General features: G+C 47.3%; 1 protein-coding gene across 1 annotated transcript in view; it reads left to right on the top strand.

The window, feature by feature from the left end:
- LOC122790934 (presenilin-2-like) overlaps window positions 1-18,079 on the top strand; it is a gene marked incomplete at its 5' end in the record, with an annotated part of 553,723 nt that overhangs the window by 247,991 nt on the left and 287,653 nt on the right.

The following is an 18,079-nucleotide window of genomic DNA, read 5'->3' as shown; positions in this document are numbered from 1 at the left end:
TTCTGTTTTAGAGTCGTCGGACATGGAAGACCAGCCCTTAGCAGCCTTTGAGGACTCTGATGTTGATGACCCCATTCCATGTGGCCCCCCCGAGGACCTTTTCTTTGGGGAAACCCTAAATACCCTTAAAGAGCATTTTCAGTGGGAGGCCCAGGACTACCCCCAGTCTAAAAAGAGACTAAGGGAATTTCTTGATTTACCTCGGCATAAGCCACTGGCCACTCCTCCTACCCTCGATGTTGTAGAGGATGTTTTCCTAGAATCTGCCCTTTCTCCAGATTCTCTCCCTTCAGTGCCCAGGAAGCCTAACAGATACTACAGGGTGCAAGACTTACACAAATACCTTTTTAAATCCCTACTGCAGACCCTGAAGTAATTACTCAAGGCCTTAAAGGAGCTAGGGCTAGCTCTTCTAAAAACCCCATCCCAGCTGACAAGGAAAGCAGAGCATTAGACAGGATGGGTAAAAAGATTTTCACCTCAGCTACTTTAGCTGTCAGGGCAGTAAATTGCCAATTTCGTATTATACAATAGAATGTGCTGGAGCTGATTAAACAGAAAATATCTACCATGCCTAACAGTAGCATTACCATAGAATTAACAAACCTCATACAGTCTAGCTCTCGGGTAGCAAAGCACTCCTTGCATTGTGGTTTTGATGCCTTAGAAGCCTGGACCAGGGCTGCAGCTACAGGATCAGTTATCAAAAGGCATGCCTGGTTAATGGAGCAACCTTTGCCTGACCAGGTAAAATCCAAACTTTTAGATGCCTCTCTAGATAAGGAGCAGTTGCTTGGCCCCAAGGCCGAGGAGGTCATCAAGAAAATGGAGGACAAAGCCAAATCCATGCAGACTGTCAAGGATATTTTACAGATTCAGTCACCCAGGTTCAGCAGAAGCTTCCCTACTAAGCACTGCTCCTTTCCCTCTCAAGCAAAGCCATTGCAGAGAAAGGGACACAGGGACAGAACTACTAGGCTGCAAGCACGCAGCCAACAAAGAACTAGGCAGTGGTCCACTGCCACTCCAAGGTAGGGGAGTTGTAAGCCCACTACCTTCTCCATGGGCTCACAATGACTCCGTACTCCTCTCTGCCCCCCAGGTCTCCAGACAAGCTAGGAGGAAGACTCTCCCTCTTCCTAGAAAACTGGCACGCCATCACCTCAGATCTATGGGTCCTGAAAATTATTACTAGAGGATACAGATTCTGTTTCAAAGTAAAAACAAGGAGGTCAGGTTACCCAGACGTCCCTGCAGATCAGATAGCAGAAGCTATTTGTCAGATCCAAAAGCTTTATGCCCAGCGTGCTATAGAACCTGTGCCCAAGGATTAGACTGGGAAAGGATTTTACTCAAGACTATTCCTGGTCCCCAGAAAGGAAGGCACGTGGCGCCCTATCCTAGACCTCTCCACCCTGAATCTGTCCCTTCTGGTTCCAAAATTCAAAATGTTAACACTACAAAAAATACTACCCATGCTCCTGCCACAAGCCTGGCTAGTGACCCTAGATCTGAAGGATGCCTACCTGCATATCCCTATCACAGTTCTGCAGGAGCTACCTACGGTTCAGAGAAGGGTCCCAGCACTTTCAGTTCTCTGCACTGCCCTTTGGCTTATCCACTGCTCCCAGAGTCTTTACAAAGTGCTTGGCTCCAGTCATTGCTTACTGCAGGCAGAGAGGCCATACACATTTACCCCTACCTCGATGGCTGCCTCATTCAGACAGAAATCAAGGAAAAGCTCCTACAGGATCTCTCCTTTGTGCAGACCCTACTGACCTCACTGGGATTCACCATCAATCTGGAGAAATCCCAGCTATTACCCACATGAAGGATTACCTTTCTGGGCATCCTACTAGACACATCCACGCAAATGGCCTTCCTCCCCACCCCCAGAAGTAGACCTTTCTTTTGTCCTACTTCCAACAGCTGGCACACAAGACCCACCTTACAGCCAGGAAAATAATGCAAGCCTTAGGATACATGGCTTCCTGCATCCTGCTGGTACTCCTTGCCAGACTGCATATGAGGAAACTGCAGTGGTACCTAAGGAACCTCTGGTGCCAACACTCCCAGTCTCTGGAGCACCAACTCCCACTAATTCCTTGCTTAAGGAAGGAGCTTCTCTGGTGGGCCCAGGCTTGCTCCCTGAACAAGGGCCTTCCCTTTGTCCTTCGGCCACACAAGCAAGCCTTGATCACGGATGCCTCAGACATTGCCTAGGGAGCCCACGCAGGAACTCTGCAAACACAGGCCTTTTGGGAACAGAAGATGTTCTTCGTGTTTCACCGTTGCAGTCATCACATTTGAGTTATCTGCTTGCAGTAGCCCTCAGTCAGCCTGATTATGAAAATCGTGGGTCCTGCATCGATTGCTGTCTCATCTTCCATGACATCAGGCAGTCAGGGGTATAAAGCATGTAGCTGATGCCATTACATCAGTCTTTCTTGCCATGCGGTGCCCAAAGCAGCAGTTCGCAAGTGCTGGTCAGTCGACTCCTGAAATTTTCGTTTTCGAATTTCAGAACCGAAGTCTTCAGCTAAGTTAGGTACCCCATTAGGCAAACTTTTTCTTGCTGTAAACCGATGTCAAGTAAAAGTTAACAATTGTATTTCTTGTGGAAAGCAAATACCTCATAAAGATTTTCATTCGTACTGCATTCCTTGCTTAGGCCCATACCACGACGTACCTCGCTGTCGGTTCTGTGCCTTATTTAAACAACAAACTATTCATCGTCTGTTTATTTATGCTTCTAAATATTTTGGTACTCAGTTCAGTTATCCAGAAATGGCTTTGTAAGCCACCCGACTACCGACATTCCGAAAAAACGCAAAGATAAAGACAGAGACGACCGCATAGGTCCAAAGCTGCCGATGACGCTTCTCCTAAGCTTGTCGCCAGTTCGGTACTCAGTGAGGTGCTTTCACAGCCCCTGATACCCACTACTTCAGATTCACAGGCCTCTACTGAGACTCATTCAGAGTCCAGTATGCCGCGAGATGTTTCTTCAACTGTGGAACCTGCAGATGTCTCTGCCTTGGATGGGTCTGGAGCCACTGTGCCGGCACCGACTTCTGAGAGTGTATTCAGGCCTACTGACTTGCATATTAAACCGACGCCACCTTCTTCAAGGCCTAAAACTCCATCCATGCATAAAAAAATGACACCCAGACCGCATGGTCAGGCCCCTATGCCTAAAAAACAAATAAGAATGGCTGAAGACCTTGTTACTCTAATCAGGGGAAGCCACCCTTCCCCCTCTAAGAGACCTAGCACTGATTTTCCTTATGATTCTTCTGATCAGGACTCTGAAATTTCTGTTTCCTCTGATGACCAGGATTTACCCTTATCTACCTGTGAGGATTCTGATGCAGAGGACTCCATTCCTTCTGCTTCAGAGGATTTATCTTTTTGTGAAACCTTGCATACTGTTAGGGAGCATTTTCGCTGGGAAAGCCAGGATTACTCTGACTCTAAAAAGAGGCTTAGGGATTTATAACTCCTGCCCCAACACAGGCCTTTAGCTACCCCCCCCCCCCGTACTGGACATTGATGATGCCTTCTCAGAATCTAGCTTGGCCCCTGACTCTTTACCTCCTGCTCCCAGAAAACCTGATGGGTATTACAGGGTTCCTAACTCTCACAAGTTCCTCTCTAAAAACCCTACTGCGGATCCTGAGACCATTTCACAGGGACCCAAGGGCATTAAAGCTACTACTGCCAAAAATCCTACCCCCCCTGATAGAGATTCCAGGATGCTGGATAGATGGGGTAAGAAGGTATACACTTCTACAACCTTGGCCATTAGGGCCTTAAATTGCCAGTTTCATATGTTAAAGTATCAGCAGCATATTATTGGATTGCTTAAACAGAAAATTGTTGATTCCTGACTCTGCTGAAAATAAAGATTTACAGGATTTAATGCATTCTGCTGAACAAGCTGGAAAACATACTTTGCAATGTGGTTTTGATTCATTAGAGGCATCTTGCAGGGCTGCTGTCACTGGGTCTGTACTTAGAAGGGATGCTTGACTTAAGGAGCAATCTTTGCCAGATCATGTTAAAGCTAAATTGCTGGATGCTCCCTTAAACCAAGACTACCTGTTTGGCAACAAAGCAGAAGTAGTACTTAAAAAGATGGAGGAAAAAGCTAAATCTATGCAAACTGTTAAATATTTACTGCAAGTACAGCCTTCCAGATTTAGTAGGTATTGGCCCTCTAAGAATTGGCCCTTTCCTGCCTCTTCCAGGCCTTCTCAGTCCAAACCCAGAACCAGCAGAACACCCAGGCTTCAGTCCCAATGTACTCAAAGGACTAAGCAGTGGGGGGCTCCCACTTCCAAAGTAGGGAGTAGTAAGGCTCCCCCTATGGTAAACTGTCTCAATGACTTAACTTTAAACCTTCCAAGCCCTGTTCAACTGACTGTTCCTTTAGAGGGAAGGATTGCCCTGCAGGCAAAAAATTGGAAACTCATTACCCAGGACAAATGGGTTTTAAATATAGTTTCTCAAGGATACAGATTCCACTTCCACTCTTTACCAACCACAAACAGTTGGCCAGATCTACCCCCAAATCAGTGGGCAGAGGCTCAAAAGCAAGTTCTCGCTCTCACAAGCATCAGGGCTATTCAACCTGTCCCAGTAAAAGAAAAGGGGACAAGGTTTCTACTCAAGACTTTTCCTGGTACCAAGGAAAGAAAATTCCTGGCATCCTATCCTGGACCTGTCTATCCTAAGAACATTTTTGGTGATCCCAAAATTCAAGATGCTAGTTCAGCAGATGCTTCTTATGCTAGGCAAAGATTCCTGGTTGGCAACACTGGATTTAAAGGAAGCCTTCCTGCACATCCCATTAAGGGAATCTTGCAGAAGATACCTACGCTTCAAAGCAGGCTAAATGCACTATCAGTTCTCTGCACTGCCCTTTGGCTTATCTACTGCACCCAGGGTATTCACAAACTGCCTAGCTCCATTCATTGCATTTTGCAGGCAAAGAAATATTCAAATATACCCATACTTGGACGATTGTCTAATTCAGGCAGAAAGCCAGGACATACTATTAAATCATCTGGCGTTTGTAAAGAAATTGCTAACTTTTAGGGAGTACACCATAAACGAAAATAAATCGCATCTTATACCCTGCCAACAAATTGTATTCCTGGGAGCAAGCTTGAATACAACTTCCCAGATGGCCTACCTTACGCCAGAGAAACAAGTTCATTTGACAACCTACTTCAAACTACTGGCCACAAAGACCCAGCTATCTGCAAGGAAAATACTGCAAGCCCTGGAGTTCATGGCCTCCTGCATTCTCTTAATTCCATACGCAAGACTGCATATGAGGAAACTACAATGGTATCTAAAAAGCCTATGGTGTCAACATTCTCAGGATCTAGAAACAATGATTCCTATCATTCCTTGTCTACAGATAGAGTTCCTTTGGTGGGCAGAGGCCTGCCACCAATACAAGGGACTGCCATTCACTTTACCCCCCCTGCCGCCCAAATCATAACAAGAGACGCATCAGACTATGCATGAGGGGCTCACTTGGCAGGGTAGTGCATTCAGGGCAAATGGAACCCAAGTCAAATGCACCTGCATATCAATCAAAAAGAAATGTTAGCTGTACAGAATGCTCTGACAGCCTTCAAGGCCCACATTCTTCCAGAACAATTAATGGTAAAGACGGGCAATACCACTGTTATGTGGTACATAAACAAGCAGGGGGGGACCCACTCCTTCCCTCTTTGCAGACTAGCCATGGCTCTGTGGAACACAGCCTTGAGCTACCAAGTGCACCTGCAGGCTCAATTCCTGCCAGGAAAGCTAAATACACTGGCAGACGAACTAAGCAGAAATCTCATGGACCCACACAAGTGGAGACTGGAATCAAAGATATTCAACATGTTGAGAAACAAATGGGGGAGCCCAGAGATGGACCTGTTTGCCTCCCCCCAGAACTGCCAATTGGACAAATTCAGCACAAGGACTTCCCACACACAAGCTTGGAAAGTGGATGCCCTGTCCTTCACCTGGAAAAACCTATCAGTTTATGCCTTTCCCCCTCTGCCTCTCCTCTCCAAGATGCTACTAAAGATCAAACAGGACAAACCAAGGACAATACTGATTGCACCAGACTGGCCACACCAGCACCAGTACCTCCTCTTGTGCCATGTGTTACTGCTGGCACCATGGCACCTGCCTCAGACCTCTGCCCTGCTGTCCCAGCAGGAGGGCCGGATTCTGCACCCAGAGCTTCAAACCCTGAACCTGGCAGCCTGGCTAATTATCTGATCTCTCCGCTACCATCCCTCAGTAAGCAAGTGCTGGATGTCATTATGGAGGGCCTAGTACTAGAAAATCCTATGCTGAAAAATGGAAAAGATTCTGTTCCTGGAACCAAACTCGGGATGGGCACAGAAGCGCCCAATTTACCTCAGATTCTTCAATACTTTACTGAGATGCTTCACAAGGGCCTTTACTTTTCCTCCATCAAAATTCATGCCTCAGCCATTTCAGCTCATTACAATACAGAACCACCCCACCTCTCTCATCCACTGCTGAAGCAGTTCCTCAGAGGGGTCAAAAACTTAAGACCACCCAGGAGAGTCCCTACTCCAGCCTGGGGCCTTAACTTTGTCTTGAAAAAACTCATTCTACCTCCTTGTGAGCCAGCTGCAAGTGCAGACTTGAAATTCCTTTCTTGGAAAACAGCCTTCCTTTTACCCATCACTTCAGCAAGAAGGGTGTCTGAATTACAAGCCCTCATGGCAGTGGATCCTTTCATCATCTTTCATGCAGACAGGGTGTCCCTCAGGACCAATCCCTCCTTCATGCCCAAGGTGGTATCCAGTGTGGTCCTTAATCAGTCCATTCATTCACCAACCTTCTTTTCTAATCCACAGAACAAAGGGGAACGGATACTGCACTCCTTGGACGTGCACAGACAACTTAGATTTTACTTGGACAGGTCTAAACCTCAGGAAATCGGAACAGCTGCTGGTTGCTTTTGCTGCAGGGGCAGAGGTGAAGACCATTTCAAAGCAAACCATTTCTAAATGGATAGGCCATTGCATTCATTTCTGCTATAAGCACCATGGAAAACCTACACCACAGGGGATAAGACCACATTCAGCCAGGGCTGCATCTACCTCTACAGCCTTTCTCAGAAGTGTTCTACCAGGGACATCCTAGAAGCTGCTACATGGAGTTCTGTACATACCTTCACCAAGCATTACCATTTGCCAATTTTTTTCTAAATCCAGAGCTGACTTTGCCACTGCAGTCTTGCAGGGTGTTATAGCTGGTCCTAATGCTATCTAATTTCCTCCTCCCATCCTTAGCTTTGGGAATCTACCCAAATATGATGACTGCAACAGTGAAACATGAAGAACATAGTACAGTTGTGTACACTTACCATAAATGTAGATGTTCGAGTATATTCACTGTTGCAGTCCTGGTTACCCTCCTTCCAGCCCCCTGACTTCTATTGTCTATACCTCTATTCTTGTTTACCATGCTTAAAGCTTTTTGATGTATTTCCTTTTTATGTTGGAAGTGTAACCTTGTATATAATTGCTTCCCATTATGGGTTCACCTGACATCTGGGGCAAGAAAAACTGATGTAATGATGTCGGCTGCATGCTGTATACCCCTGACTACCTGACGTCATGGAAGATGAGACAGCAACTGGTGCAGGACCCAAGACTTTGATAATCAGGCTGACTGAGGGCTACTGCAAGCAGATAACCCAAATGTAATGACTACAACAGTGAATACACTTGAACATCTACATTTATGGTAAGTGTACACAACTGTACTATTCTAGGGGTCCACATCAACCTGAAAGAGATGCTAGTGGTGCACAGAGCTATCCTAACCTTTCAAAAGCATCTGTCACCTGGGGTGCTCTTAATCAGGACAGACAACACTACTGTCATGTGGTACATCAACAAACAAGGGTGCACTCATTCTTAGCCCCTGTCACCTTGCCATGGAAATCTGGCAGTCAGCCTGCAATCTGGGACTGTATCTCATAGCTCAATACCTTCCAGGGAAGCAAAACACCCTGGCAGATCACTTAAGCAGACAGATAATGGAGCCCCACGAGTGGCAATTGCACAGGGAGACCTTTTTACAGATCATTTGCATCTGGGGGGAACCAGACATAGACCTTTTTGCAAGCTACCAGAACCGTCAGCTGACCAAATTCTGCTCAAGACAGTTTCACCCAAAACCTGGAGAGTGGACGCCCTCTTCTTCCACTGGGACAGCCTGTTTGTGTATGCCTTTCTCCTACTTCCTCTGATACCCAGGGTGCTACTCAAGATCAGAGAGGAAAGACCAAGGGCTGTCCTGATTGCCTCAGACTGGCCAAGGCAGCACTAGTACCCCATGCTCCTCAGCATGACCATGCATCCTCCCTATCCCCTGCCCTCCACCATAGATCTTCTCATACAACAAGGAGGGAAGCTGCTACATCCAGGTCTGGCCACACTCAAGCTAACAGCATGGTTGATTCCTCAAAGGCAGATAACTCTTCAGTCCTCAGCAATCAGGTGTTGGACATTATTAAGGAGGCTCGTAGATCCAGCACCAGGAAATCTTATTCCTTTAAGTGGAAGAGATTCACCTGCTGGTGCTCCAGCAGGGGCACTTCCAGCACTACAGGTTCTTTACCACTGGTTCTGGACTACCTGGCAGAGCTCCTCCATAAGGGTTTGTCTTACTTCTCTGTCAAGATTCATGCTTCGGTTATCTCAGCCTACATCCATTCAGATCAGCCTTTATTCCCTCAACACCTCTTGAAACAGTTCCTCAGAGGTGTGGTGCACATCAGGCCACCTAGAAGGCCACCTGCACCAGCTTGGGACTTGAACTTTGTCCTGGAAAAGCTGACTGTACCCCCTATCGAGCCAGCTTCCTCAGCAGATCTCAAATACCTCTCTTGGAAAACTGCCCTTTTGCAAGCCATCACTTTTGCTAGGAGGGTATTTGAGCTCCAGGCTCTTATGGCCACTGAACCGTTCATCATCTTCCATGTGGACAGGGTCTCTCTAAGAACCAACCCCTCCTTTATGCCTAAGGTGGTCTCTGATGTAACCCTTAACCAGGCCATACACCTACCTACTTTATTTTCTAAACCTACAAATAGAGGGGAAAGAATTCTGCATACCTTAAAAGTGCACAGACAGCTGCGATTTTACCTTGACAGGACCAAATCAATCAGGAAAACTGACCAGCTCCTAGTTTCATTCGTTCCTAGGGCAGAGGGGAACCCATTACTAAGCAGACCATTTCCAAATGGATCTCTCATTGCATACATTTCTGCTACACATTCCATGGAAAGGGTCCTCCCAAAACCGTCAGATCCCATTTCACAAGAGTAGCCAGTACCTCCACAGCCTTTCTGAGGGGGGGTTCCTACTAAGGAAATTCTGGAAGCTGCTACTTGGACATCTATACACACTTTCACCAAGCGCTACCAGCGAGCTACATTCTCCAAAACCCAGGCAGAATTTGCATCTGCAGTCCTGCAAGGCATGCTAGCATCCCCATAATTTGTACAGCTTTCCTCCACCCACTTACTCTGCTTTGGGATTCTTCCCACAAGTGATGACTGCAACAGTGAAATGAAGAACATAGTACAGGTGTGTACACTTACCATAAATGTAGATGTTTGAGTGTATTCACTGTTGCAGTCCTATTTCCCTCCCACCTACCGCCTTTCTTGCATAATGTATCTATCTTATCTGGAGTCCCTACCCTTTGGGGGCAAGAAAAACTGATGTAATGGCATCGGCTGGCTCACTTTATAGCCCTGACGACCTGACGTCAGCCACACTCCTAGAACAGCTGACGCAGGAGGGAAACCTTTACTCTGGTATTCGGGACAGCCGAGGGCTACCCAGCAGGGATAACCCACGAGTGATGAGTGCAACAGTAATACAATCGAACATTTACATTTATGGTAAGTGCACACAACTGTACTTACTACAGCGCTGCACTACAGACTGTGGGATTACATTGCCTGATGTACTTTTGCAACTGATGCCGATTGTTTTACTTTTACTGCATTGTAACCGTTTGCTCTACAGTTCACTGCACTTCAAGCTATTTAGTTAGGCTATCTGTAGCTACTGTACCTGGAGCCACTGTTGCATAGTCGATGGCGCAGTGGTAGCATTTTTACCTCACAGCAAGAGGTTCTCCAGTTTGATTCTTGGCTGGGGTGCCTTCTGTGCAGAGTCTGCATGTCCTGCCTGCATTCGTTTGGGTTTCATCTGGGTGCTCCGGTTTCCTCCCATGTTACAAAGACATATGTCTGGAGCATTTCTCCCTGGGCCTCTGCTGAATATTGGCTTTGTTCCAAATCGGACTTTCCTGGTTAACAAATGTTAAATAAAATAAACAGTGCTGCTACTATTTTGGTATAGACAAGATTAATCTATTATTTCAGCTATTGGTTGCACTGGTTTGCATTTTTGAGTATTGCTGCTTGCACTGATTATTCTGCTGTTACAGAAGCTGAAGCTTCTTTAACTTGGTAGAACTATGTGATTAAATCTGTCATTTGTTACTGATTACTTTAATATCAGTACATATTGCTGTTGCTTTTATATTTTTGCACTTGTGAACACTACCAGTGTTACTTAATATATGCACAGTTTACATCACTCACAAAATCGCACAACTGCATCCAGGCATGTCCCCTAATGGCTATGCTTAAACTGACTGCCCATGAGGAGCCTTCATCTGCGTGTGAGATTAACCTCATGAATACATTAGCAGTGGATTGCAGGGTAGCCAGCTGTGAGGAAAAAGGCTTCTGTTCCTCTGTGGACATGGACCCAGGGATAGAGTTATAGAGTTCCTTAAATAAGTTCCTCTGTAACGTAGTGAAATATGCAAGGTAATTCAGCAACCATAAGGCAAAGGCCGATGAAGCACACACTCCCCATACCTGTTCAACACCCTAGTCTCCCTGTTAGGGGGATGTACAATGGTGCTCTGTTCAGCCAGCTCCTTTTTAGTGGTTGTCGCAACAACCATGGTATCTACAGGGATTCTGTTGGTCTAGTGTTGTCTATCGGAGGGAGCACTCAAAATCTTGTCCAGGAGATTGGGGATCGGTTCCACTGAGTCCAGTTCCTTACATGTCCTGCAGGAGACAAGGTCTATAAGCTCATCCTCAGGTGGGGTAACCCAAGATGTAGATGGTCCAGACCCGAAGTCTTCCAAGAGCACCAGTTGCTATTGGGAAGGGCTTTGGGAAAACCAACCACCTTTCTGGCAAATAATCTCTCAAATGTCTCCAAACAAGACATCCTCAGGTGGAGCTCTAGGGGACCCTTCCCCTTCATCAGAATCTCTGTCTTCTGTGGAGAATCCAAGTGTTTCGTCTTGCACAGCCTCTTCAGTAGGGTGCTCTGGAGAGGTGTCAGAAGAATGGAGAGTTTCCTGTTGGAAACTGCTTGGAAGCTCACCCAGACTGGCTGCCCCTGAGGTATAGGTGAAGTAGGTTCAGACACAGGATCCGAAGAGGGAACAGGGAATGGATTCGAAGGCACAACAGTTGAAACAGCTCTGCAGTGAGAGAAGACTCTCTCCACTATCTTGAAAGTGGAATGACCAGGAGAAGCCAAGGACAATCCACCCAGAGCCAGACTCTCAGAGCAGATGATCCAAGGCCCACCCAGACTATCTGCTCCAAGGGGGGAGTCGGAGCCGAGCTGTCCAATGCAGTAGCTCTGAGGGGAAGCATCAATCCAAAAGCTTGGGAGTCAGAGTCAAACTCTCGGATCTGACACTGATACTTAGGTTCCGAGAACCATCATGCTACAGAAGGGTAGAAGCTGATCAAATCAGGTAATTCACCAGAGTAAAAGATAGAAGAATCTTTGGATCTGATGGTTCGACTCTCAGGGATCTTGATCTGAGGACTTAAAAACTATAGGTCAGCTCAAAGAAGGAGCAGTAATAAACTGGAAAGAAGGTTTTTTAAGCTCATGGATCCAGTAAGAGACTGAGCTGGCAAGTCTCCTGTCTGGATCCGTGTTCTGAGGAATTTCTCATCATCCTATCCACTTCTGCCTCGGAAAGACTTCAGGAGGACCTAACAGACGAAGTGGAAGGTGGCCTGGAAGACTTTTTAGGACGCTCTTGAAGAAGGGAAGAACTCAACCTTGGGAATACAGGCTCTGGGGAAAACCTTGGACTATGCAGCCGAGGAAACTTGGCAGCAGTAGACATCGGATCTGAAGACTTCAGATCCACACCTCTCAACTGTACAAATTTTCGCAGAATATCCAGATTTTTGCCTCATATTTTTTGGTCTGTTCATTAAATTTGTGATTTTCTGGATTTCTGTAGCAAATCAGTGAGGTTTGAATTGACAGTCATTTGAGTTTCAGACTTTGTATACTTCAGAAAGTGCATGGAAAACAAGACCTTTTAATGTTAAGTTGTCTATCTCGCCTTCATTCTTGCTGGATGGGTTCGGAGCCGATCCTCGGCTGTGACTCTGCCTTCTACTAAAGCTCAAGAGCTATTTACCGGCTCAAGGCCTCCCCATATCCCACAATGCTAGGCGTCAGATACCCAGATCTCATTTGCCGCTTCAGCTACGAGGTTGCGATTTTACCGGCTCCAGGTCGTATAAATCTTTTCTTGTGTTATTACCTTTAATATTTTCATATGCTGTCTTGTATTTAGAAATCCTTCCCTCCTAGTTTTAATTAGATTGTGTCCCCTTTTGATATCCCACTCAGAAACTCGTTTTTTGTTGTTAGAGAGTCCCCCCCCCCCCACTCTTTAGGGTAGTGGCCTTGCTAGGCAATTAGTTTTTTTCTGGTATTTATATATATATATATATATATATATATATATATATATATATATATATATATATATATATATATATATGTGTGTATTTGTTAGTAGTAGGTAGTAGTCTTGGCTATAGTTTATAGTTAGTTATCTATGTGTGTGTGTGTGTGTGTGTGTGTGTGTGTGTGTGTTGTGTTGTGTTTAAGCACTAGTTACTCTTTTCCCTTTGGTATCCCGTTTTTTATTATGTCTAAAGATACCAAGGTTTCAAGTTTCAAGAAGTGTGACTCGTGCTATCAGAAGATGTCTCTGACAGACGGTCACACTTCTTGTGTTTATTGCTTGGGTCCCCTACACCTGCAGGACTCTTGCTCGGTCTGCCATGCCTTCAGCCCGAGAGTCCTGCAGGAGTGTAGGAACAAGCTCATTTTGAGAGGCTTACTTAAGCCAGAAGGATCCCCGGCTAAGCCTCCGTCGGGAAAATCCTTAAAGCCCGCCAAACCGTCTGTTCCCTGTTCGGAGCCGTCACCGAGCGGAGCTCCTGCCTCCTCATCTGTTCCGGCTGGAACTGACATCTTGAGACCTCAGTCGGCTCCGACCTTAGTGTCGGAACCTTCTCTGAGCCGAAAACGTTCAAGGTCCCCATCTATAGAGTCTGTCCGTTCGGCTCCGAGGTCTCCATTGCTTCAGTCCGAGTGAAGCCATAGGTCCCTCTCCTCTCGGTCTTCCAGGCTATCCGATCATGACTTGGAGAGGGTGGTCAGTAGGCTCCTAAAGTCGCAGGCCCTGGCCAAAATTTTGACCAGCCCTTCTCAACAGACTGTGGCTACCCCTGTTCGGAGCCAGAGCTTGTTGGGGCTCGAATCGTAGGTACGTTGGAGCTGATACCACAACTCTCGGCTCCGATCTCTTCATTGGTTCCATCCTTGGAGGGATACGGGTGCCGGGACTCCCTCGTCAGCTCCGAGGGGGCGAGTGGCATCAGACCCTTGTCTGACCCGATTCTCCCTCTCGGGGCCTCGGCGCAGGTGAGCTCAGCCCCAACATCGGCCTCTGAGCCGTCCCTCTCGGTGCCGGGAGGGGTTCACGTCTCTTCAGAGCTGGGACCCCCTTCTCTGCCTGATAGGGGTACCTTCGAGGTCATGAGGAGTGTGCTGACTCCTGTGTCGGCTCCACGATTGGCCCCTTTGGCTCCTCCCCCCATGGTGCCTGCATGGGTCTCTGTCCACCCTCCTGACCCCAAGCGTGGAGAACAGGCGCTCCAGGTCGCCTCATTGGGTGTATCTTCCTCTTCCGAGGCCTCCCCTGATCATTCAGAGGAGCCCTCTCGGAAGAGAAAATGTAAGAGGAAACATGTTGACTCCCCAGAGTCAGTCACGTCTGATACCGACTTGGAGGATTCGGAAAAGGTCCCCCTCTGAGGATGTCTCCTTTTCAGACATCCTCGAGATCCTTAGGCAGAGGGGGAACTGGACTGCCCTTAACCCTTCTAAGGACAAGTCGGTGTACCTGGACGCGTTTGGTTCTCGCCCATCCACCTCCTGGCTGTCTCCACCTTTCGACCCACTCATGGAAGTGGTGGCTCGGAAGGTGTGGACAGCCCTGGACACAGTAGAACCAACCCCCCGCAGGCCCACTAAGTTCATCACGGCCCCATCTGACAAACAATTTCTGACAAAAGGGGTCCCTGTTGATGCCATGGTGGTGGCAGCAGCCACTAAGAAGGAGTTGGCTGACCCTTCGGTACCTGTTCACCCACCTAATAAAGAATCTAGGACAATGGACAGGTACGGGAAGTGGATGTTTTCTTCAGCGACCTTTTCCATGCGGTCACTGAATTATCTGTGCCATTTCACCCGCCTTCAAAGGGATCTTCTCAAGGAACTGGGTGATACCCTTCAGGATCCATCAGCTGTGGGGTCTCAGGATAAGATTAACTCCCAGCTGGCGACCCTTAACTCTATAGTCAACTCCTCCATGCGGCTCATTTCTTATGCAGCCGATGGGGCGAGTAGGGCCACAGGTACAGGTGTGGCTTTGAGAAGACATGCCTGGATGCGGTTATGTAACTTTGCTGACCCCTTTAAGGGGTCCTTCACCAATACCCCCTTCGGTTCGGCTTTGTTTGGACCACAGGTGAAGGATACCCTTACCAGGTGTGAGCAGGAAGGCAAGACTCTCTCTGCGATGGGAGTCCGTTTTTCTACTCCCTCTAGACCATACCCTAAAGGTCAGAAGAGTGGACAAATGTGGTTTCGGAAACCCCAGGGAGTCATGCCTGACACACGTGGTGAGTTTCCCTCCAGGGGCAGGGGAGGAAACAATAATAGATGCCGCCTGTGGTGCAGAGGGGGTCCACAAAATCAGGGTAGCAGAGAATCTTTCTCTGACCAACCCTTTCAGCACCCCTGAGGGGCTGCCCGACTGTCCACCTTTGGAGGCAGTCGGGGGAAAATTGTCACTGTACCCAGAAGCCTGGCAACTCCTCACATAAGACAAATGGGTACGGTCTATCATATCCGAGGGTTACAAAATCCCCTTTGTCCACACCCCTGTACAAACAAACAAGTCCCTTCCAGATGTTCCACCCGGTCTAAGGGAACAAGCAGTACTAGAAATTTCAAAACTGCTAGAAAAAAGGGCCATCCAGCAAGTCCCAGCAGACCAGCAAGGATCCGGGATTTACTCCGTTCTTTTTGGTACCAAGAAAGACAGGGGACTGGAGACCCATTTTGGATCTCAGCACTTTAAACAAATCTATTCAAAGAATGAAGTTCCGGATGGTCACGCTTCAGTCCAGTCTACCCTTTTTGGGTCAGGACAATTGGATGTGCTCCATAGACCTTCAGGATGCGTACTACCATATCAAAATGGACAAACGCTCCAGAAGGTTTCTCCGCTTCCGGCTGGGAGCCAGTAACTATCAGTTCAGAGCCCTGCCTTTTGGTCTCACCACAGCCCCCGGGGTGTTCACCAAATGCATGGCAGTGGTTAAGGCTCACCTGAGATGGCGAGGATTCCAGGTGTTTCCATATCTAGACGACTGGCTCCTAACTGCTTCCACCAGGCATCAGCTATTGCGAGCCAGGGATTATACCATCCAAACTTGCTCTCTAAATTTCGAAAAGTCTGCATTGTCGCCTTGTCAATCTATAACCTTTATAGGCGCAAGATTAAATACAAAAGAGCTGTCGGCAAAACTTCCCTTAGAAAGAGTATCACACATTCGCCGACATGTCCAGACCTTAGTACAGTGCAAGACAATTCAGGCCAGATTTGTACTGAAAACCTTTGGTCTCATGGCAACAGCAATCACATTACTTCCCCTGGCTCATTTTCACATGCAGATTCTTTAATGGATGCTTTTTACCCAATGGTCGTTTCAACAGCTTCCGATGTCTCACAACATAATTACCCAATCATGCAAGAACCACCTTTCTTGGTGGATGGTCTCCTCTCAAGTACTTCAAGGCAGACCGTTTGTTCTTCCTCCTCCTGTTGACACGGTGACAACAGATGCCTCCCTGATCGGGTGTGGGGGGGGGGGCATTTTCAGGGCAGGACTGTCCAGGGCACTTGGCAACCTCTAGAGTACCACCTTCACATTGGAGATGAGTGGTACTTTTAGCATTGCAAGCTCTTCAGGGCTCTCTACCCACCGGGACTATTGCAATTCAGGTGGACAATATGTCTGTAGTGTGGTACATCAACAAGCAGGGCGGAACCAGGTCCCATCCCTTATGTCGAGAAGCACTCAGACTCTGGCAGTGGGCGATTACCTCTCAACGGTTTCTGATAGCAACGCACATCCCCAGGAAGTCCATCGTCATAGCGGACAGGCTGAGCAGAGCTATTCTCATGCCTCACGAGTGGTCTCTCAATCAGTTAGTAGCGGACAAAATTTTCCGCAGATGGGGTCAACCTTGCTGAGACCTTTTCGCAACCCCTCTAAACAGCAAGTACGACTACCTCTTCACTCTCTTTCCCCTCCCCGGCCACTCCCCCAGAGATGCTCTAATTCACGATTGGCCCCGGGGTCTTCCGTATGCATTCCCACCTTTTCCCTTAATTCCCAAACTGATTCAGAAAGCGACCGCATTGGGATCCAGGATGATCCTCACTGTCCCTTACTGGCCTCGACAAATTTGGTTCCCATTCCTGCATCGTCACCTGCTGGAGCAGCCCTGGAATCTGGACCCAGTGCCAGACCTCTAGGTCCATCAATCGGGCGGGCTGCACCAATCCCTTCAGTCTCGCAACCTCACAGCTTGGTTGCTCCACCTCCAACCTTAGCCAGGCTTCCACATATTTCTCAGCCAGCGCGTGAAATTATCCTTTCTTCGCACAAATCTACTACCAGGAAGACTTATGCTAGTAAGTGGAAACGTTTCTCTTTCCAGGCGGAGGCTAGAAATATAGACCCTTTTACAGCCCCTGTCCATCACGTTCTAGATTTTTTGGCAGAACTTTTTCGAGCAGGTTCCTCATCTGCCATCATTAGAGTCCAGTTGGCTGCTATCGCTAATTTCCACACCGGCCTATCAGAAATCAGTATCATGTCCCACAAACTTTGTAAAGCCTTTCTTAAAGGGACTATTTTACTTAGGCCCCCGATTAAAGATCCCCCGCCTCCGTGGGATTTAAACCTGATATTAACTTCCTTGATTCTCCCTCCTTTTGAACCTGCGGCCTCCTGTTCCTTAAAATTCCTCTCCTGGAAGACTCTCTTCTTAGTAGCCATCACCTCAGCTAGAAGAGTGTCGGAACTTCAAGCCCTCTGTATTCATCCTACTTATCTTGTGTTTCACAAGGATAGAGTTTCACTCAGGACTAATCCTTCCTTTTTACCCAGAATACCTTCCGAGACAAACCTGAATCAGGCTATTGATCTTCCTGTCTTTTTTCCTAACTTTTCGAACAGAGCTGAACAAAAGTTGCACCAATTGGACGTTCACAGGCAATTATGTTTTTATTTGGATAGGACTAAACAAACAAGAAAATCAGACCAACTCTTCCTGTCCTTTGCTGAGGGCAAGCAGGGCCTGCCAGTTTCGAAAGTAACCATATCCAGGTGGTTGGCCTCTATTATTACTTTGATTTATCAACTGAGACATAAAGAACTCCCTACAAAACCAAAAGCTCATTCCACCAGAGCATTAGCTACGTCGGTAGCTTTTCAAGCAAGACTACCAATGGAATCTATTTGTGCTGCAGCCACATGGGCCACTCCTCATACTTTCATTTCACATTA

Source organism: Protopterus annectens, chromosome 1.part2 (assembly GCF_019279795.1).
Source record: "Protopterus annectens isolate FY-2018-M chromosome 1.part2, PAN1.0, whole genome shotgun sequence".
Lineage (NCBI taxonomy): Eukaryota > Metazoa > Chordata > Ceratodontiformes > Protopteridae > Protopterus > Protopterus annectens.
Note: the sequence above shows the minus strand (reverse complement) of the source record. Positions and strands in the feature narration are given on the sequence as shown.